We start from the raw sequence: 6,000 nt of genomic DNA, 5'->3' as shown, positions 1-6,000 counted from the left end.
TTTACTTTAGTCTGTTTATGTGATGTATTATTTGATTGTTGTACATTGAACCATCCGTGCATCAAAGGAATAAACGCTGCTTAGCCGTTAGCACGGCCTTTTAAGGTACTGCTAGAGAGGTTTCCAGCACTGTTCTCAGGATTTATGTGCAGTATTCAAGGGCACTGGCCTGTAGATTTATTTGTGTCTCTGGTCTTTGTTTTTCCTTCTACTGCTCTCTCCCAGGGAGTTGGTTTTTCCATGTGTTTGTCTGGCTTGTGCATCGTGGTGATGTTGGGCTCTCAGAATAGTATGGAAGTGATCTCTCATTCCCAGGTTTGGATGTTGAGAAACTGATATCAGTTCTTTTCCTGATGTCTCATAGAATTCACCAGGAAAGCCCTGAGCTCATGGGCTTTTCTTTAGTGGGAGGCTTTTGATCATCTACCCACTCTCCTTCCTAGTTGCGCGTCTGGTGAGGTCAACTCTTCTTCCTAGCTCGGTCTCGGTAGCTCGTGTGGTCCTCCAGAGATTCATTCACTTCATCTGGCTCTTCCATCTGTTGCCACACAGTCGCTCACAGCACTCTTCAGAATCCTTCACATGTGTGGCAAATCGGTCATACCATTCCTACATGCATATTCCAGTTACTTGAACAAATTCTGTTTGTTTCCAAATCAAGCTGAAATTTTGTCAGTTTTGTTGACAGTGACATTTGGGTTTCACTGATTTTTATGGGCTTTCTAGTCATGATTTTCTTCCTTGGTTGTGATCTTGATTATTTTGTTCTTTCTGTTGCTGTTTTAGTACTTTCCCCCCTATTGTCTTGGCCCTACAGTGTTCCAACTACCTCTGCACATGATGATCTTTACGATGAATTTCCCCAAACACACTGTAACTTCTCCAGTACAGGAAACCCACTGGGTGTTACTCATCACCATGTGGTCTCTCCCCATTTTTTCAGAGTGCCATCCAAACCATCTGCTTCAGAATCACTCCAGGAGTTTGTTTCAAGGCAGACTTCATGGCCTTTCATCAAAGTTACTGAATCAGCACCTTTCGGGCAGGCCTAAGGGCTTGCATTTCTCTGTTATGTATATGTGCTGGGATGCATGGACATGTGTACCTCGCTTCTCTGCATGTGTTCTGGGGATCACACTCAGGTCTTCATGCATTGTAAACACTTGCATGAAGTTCAGCCAACTGAACCATTTCCCAGCCCCTGACCTGAACTAGATCTCTAGACCAGGCTGGCCGAGAACTCACAGAGATCCACCTGCCTGCTGGGATTAAAGGCGTGCGCCAACACAGCCAGCTCTGGACCTGCATTCTTAGAAGCATCTTAGTCGTCAACTCTTGTTTTGGAAAAAGCTCTAGGACTCTGAGACTCCCCAAGATAAGATGGCACGGGCAGACATGATAGGCCTTTTTTTGTCCATGTGGCTCCTCATGAGGGTTAAGTCCTAAAGGAGAAATGGCATCTCTGGTTCTGTAAGTGAAGAGCCACGGCGGTACCCACCATGCCCAACAGGAAAAAAAAAAAAAAATTCTCTCTCCAGCTCACAGAAGCCCAGAGTAGGGTGTGGACTGTTTCTCAGTGGTTCCTAGGCTCCCACAAGGACTTATATCTGGTAAATGTGACACTGGCTGAGGCTTTCCAGAGAGAGCCTTGGAGGCAGGAGTATATGAGAACCTCCAATGAGACAGGCCAGCCCAGCGGGGTGACTGCTCCAGGTGTATGTTAACATGCAATTAATTTACTGTCATTACCAAGAAAATCTCAAACCAGCAGGAAGGCCTCACCAAGCCTTGTGCCAGCACTTCAATGCTGGAGTCTGCATCTGGAACCACTTCTGCCCGGTCGTCATAGGGACAGATGTCTTACTGTTTTGCCAGCTCTGTCCTATCTGGGTGTCTCTAAATCACACACATTCTTTTCCCTTTAAGTGGTGGATGGAGCTCTTTCAAGTTGGAAGAGTAGTTGGGAGTGCCCTGGCATTTGCTGCCACTCAGATGGTATTGGGATGTGGAGTGGGCATCTGAGGCAACCCCCTGCCCCCCCCAGCCAGCATAGGTATCAACCCTGTTGTGGGTTTATAAAATGGAAAGTATGGGTGTGGGGGTGACCAAGAAGGACTGATGAGCCATTGGCTAGAGTGTAAAATTTCCAGCATTTCCAAAGAATTTGAGATCCATGTATGTCCTTGGGGTAGAGTAGAAGGAGAAAAGGTGGGATTGACACCATCCTTTCCTTGTGTGGGAAGGGAGCACCACGCCATCAGGATTCAGCCTCCATCTGCAATTGAAGAAGGCACTTAAATCAGCAGCTGTATGTCAAAACTTCATGCATCTATCTAGACACCAGGGGCTCCTGGAGGATCAAGTCCTCAGGGGTGTGTGTGTGTGTGTGTGTGTGTGTGTGTGTGTGTGTGTGTATGTACAGAAGATGGCTGTGGGGCTCTGAACCTCTGGATGACCCAGGACAGGTTTTCCACTTCAAGAAGCATTCCTTTCTCATATGGATGCTTACTTTCTCTGGAAACACACATTTACTTTAGCTTTTGACAACATGAATTACTACATAAATTCCGTCTGATTTTTTAAAAATCTCACCGATGAGTAACGTTTTTTTCTATTGCATTAAAATTCAGTTGACAGAGATCGCCTCTGTGTCTTCTGAACATGAATGCAGGAACAGCCTGTTAGGGCACTGGGGCAATGCTGGGCACCCTCTTCTGTGCAGGCTGTGTCTGGTAGAAGATAGAGAATTTATTCTGCAGCTGAACTATCCGAGGGTTGCTATTTTTCCCACAGAGCATATTTATTTCCTTTTGACAGCATTTGAGGTTATGGACTCTATTTCTGTCTGACAAAAGAAAACAGTGCACCATAAAATCTGTGACATTGTGTTGGGGGAAACCGAGTGCGTTCATTTTCTCTGCGATGAGGCCGCCTATTTCAATAACTGGGGGAATGAAAAAGGCAGATGCTCCGAGAGCAAGCTAAGCTTCATTTTAGCAGAAGATGATCTCTGGTTCTTTCATTGTCCCTTTAAAAATAAACTACGTAATTAAAAGGCTCTAGATACTTCTTTTGTGGGGAGGAAAACGACAGCCAGATTCCCTGCCAACAGGGAGGGAGGTTTCCTCACCTTTCGGCAAAACAGAGAATCAATACTTAACAGGAAAAAACAAAACAAAAACAAACAAACAAACAAAAAACAGAAGGAGAAAAGTTCACAGGAGTCACAGATGATAAAATATTTAAATGTGAATAAAATATCACAGATCAGCATTAAAGCAGATGGTGCCATTCTCCACTGAGGCACAGCATCTAGTCAGAGGTGCCAAACGAGATCCAAGCCCCAGGAGTGCGTGAAGAAAGCCCAGAGCCACCGCCTCACTCTGTCCGTGAAGAGACTCCTTCCACAGGGGGAACCTCACTCTGTCCAGGAAGGGTCCCCTTTCCCAGGGAGAACCTCACTCTGTCCAGGAAGGGTCCCCTTTCCCAGGGGGAACCTCACTCTGTCCAGGAAGGGTCTCCTTTCCCAGGGGGAACCTCACTCTGTCCAGGAAGGGTCCCCTTCCCCAGGGAGAACCTCACTCTGTCCAGGAAGGGTCCCTTCCCCCAGGGAGAACCTCACTCTGTCCAGGAAGGGTCCCCTTTCCCAGGGGGAACCTCACTCTGTCCAGGAAGAGTCTCCTTCCCCAGGGAGAACCTCACTCTGTCCAGGAAGGGTCCCCTTTCCCAGGGGGAACCTCACTCTGTCCAGGAAGGGTCCCCTCCCCCAGGGAGAACCTCACTCTGTCCAGGAAGGGCCCCCTCCCCCAGGGAGAAGTCTGCTCCGGGAGCAGCACTGGGAACCAGGCACTCTCACTTGCCTGGGAACAGCCAGAGCTTTAAGTGCGACCCTAACCTGCACTGTTTTGTAGATGCATAGAGTGAATTTGGAATCTAAGACCAAAGAGACACGGCTTGCTTTCAAACGTGGAACGATGCATCTGTTGGTTCTGTTCCTAGATAGGACCCTTTAAAATACAACCTGGAGAAATGGAGAAAGAACCTAGAGGTCTTTCACCGACAGATGGAATTCAGCCTGGATGGCTGTGGAAACCATCTCTAAGTGAGAGGGTTTTGTGCATACAATGGGGAAGAATTGTTGGGGGTTGATAATTATTGAGTTCTTGGTAAACAGACACTTATCTTGGGGATTTCCATATTCTAGAGCCAAATTCTTATTTTAAAAACTCAGTAAACAATATTTTAGCACGCACTCTGTTTTGCTTAATTTCATATAGCTCTGATTAAAATCTCAGACAGAGCAGCTTCTGATAGTATTTATTTTGACTCGTGGCTTTGGAGGGCTCAGTCTTTCATGGTGGACAGAATTTGGAGGGGAAGAGCCAGTCTCCTTCTGCAGAGAAAAAGGGGTGCTGGAACTGAGCTGACTTCTCCTTGTTCGTCTTCTGCTCTTTCTGGGTCCCTACTGCATGGCATGGTCCCATCGGCGTTCAGGGCAGGCCTTTGCTCAGCTCATCCTCTCCAGAAGGGAAGAAGCCTCTGAAACCATGAACCAAAATGAGTCTTTTCTCCTTGAAAGTTGTTCTCTTGAGTATTTTGATATAAAAAGTAACTAATACAGGCAGGATGCTAAAATACTGCTTGTCAGGCTTGGTGACAAGAACCTTTACCCACTGTTGTGATTGGGTTCTGTTGATGTGATAAACACCATGCCCCAAAGCAAAGTGGTAAGGAAAGGGTTTCTTTCAACTTACTGCTTATAGTCCATCATCCAAGGAAGTCTGGGCGGGGACCTGGGGCTAGGAGCTGATGCAGAGCCATGGAGGAACTCTGTTTACTGACTCACTCCTCATGGCTTACTGACCCTGCCTTCGTACAGGACCCAGGATCACCAGCCAGGGGGCGGCACCACCCACCATTGGCTGGGCCCTCCATCAATCACTAATGGAGAAAATGCTCTACAGACTTGCCTACAGCCCCGTCTTATGGAGGCCTTTTCTCAATTGAGGATTCCTTCTCTCGGATGACTCTAGCTTGTGTAGAATTGACAAAAATCTAGCCAGCACACTCACTGAGCCTTATTGCCAGCCTATATTAAACTTTTTATTTATATTAATTTTTACACTTAATCTTTAAAGCATCCCAATGAGGCAGAAGGCTATCGAGATTACATTATGTCCATTATATATGTCTTTAGGACATCTATCCTGGATATATAACATGTATTTGTGCTAGCTAATCTTAGGTCAATTTGGCACACCTGGGAAGAGGGAACCTCAGTTGAGGAATTGCTTCCATCAAATCGCCCTGAAGGCACATCTGTGGGACATTTTCTTGATTGTTAACTGATGTAGAAGGGGAAAGTTCACTGTGGGTGGTGCCATCCCTGGGCAGGTAGATCTGGCCTGTATATAAAAAGTAGCGGAACATGAGCCTGAGAACAAGCCAGTTAAAAGTGTTCCTCTATGGTTTCGGTTTCAAGCTCCTGTCTTGAATCCTTGCTCTGGCTTCTCTCAGTGATGCACTGTAACCTGCAAGGTGAAATAAACTCTTTCTTCCAAAGTTTCGTTTGGTCATGGTGTTTATCACGGCAACAGAAAGCCGACTAGAATGTATTGTGTATAATAGCCCATCATATTATATCCATCTTAAAAGTGAGCAAACTACAGCTAAGCGGACTTGGCTAAGACCACTCAGCTCCACCGCCTAGGTCCAGCGAAGGCAAGCGGAGGCCAGGCTGGGCTCCTAACACGGCTATCTCCGCAGAGGCCAGTCTCAGGCAGATCTGCATCGGTGTCTACAGCGTATCACCACATTACCCAGCTAATGTCCCTGATCTGAGACAGCTGGTATTTTTAGTGCTGATAAACACCACCCTCTTGCTTCACTCGTCTACTCTCCATTGTGGCCGTTGATCGTGCGTGATGTGGAGTCATCCGGAAACACTCGGGGTTTCTCAGTGTTAAATTAAACTCGTGCCGTGACTTGATGTGGCATCCC

The sequence above is a fragment of the Peromyscus maniculatus genome, chromosome 3 (assembly GCF_049852395.1).
Source record: "Peromyscus maniculatus bairdii isolate BWxNUB_F1_BW_parent chromosome 3, HU_Pman_BW_mat_3.1, whole genome shotgun sequence".
Lineage (NCBI taxonomy): Eukaryota > Metazoa > Chordata > Mammalia > Rodentia > Cricetidae > Peromyscus > Peromyscus maniculatus.
This window is presented reverse-complemented; position numbering follows the sequence as displayed.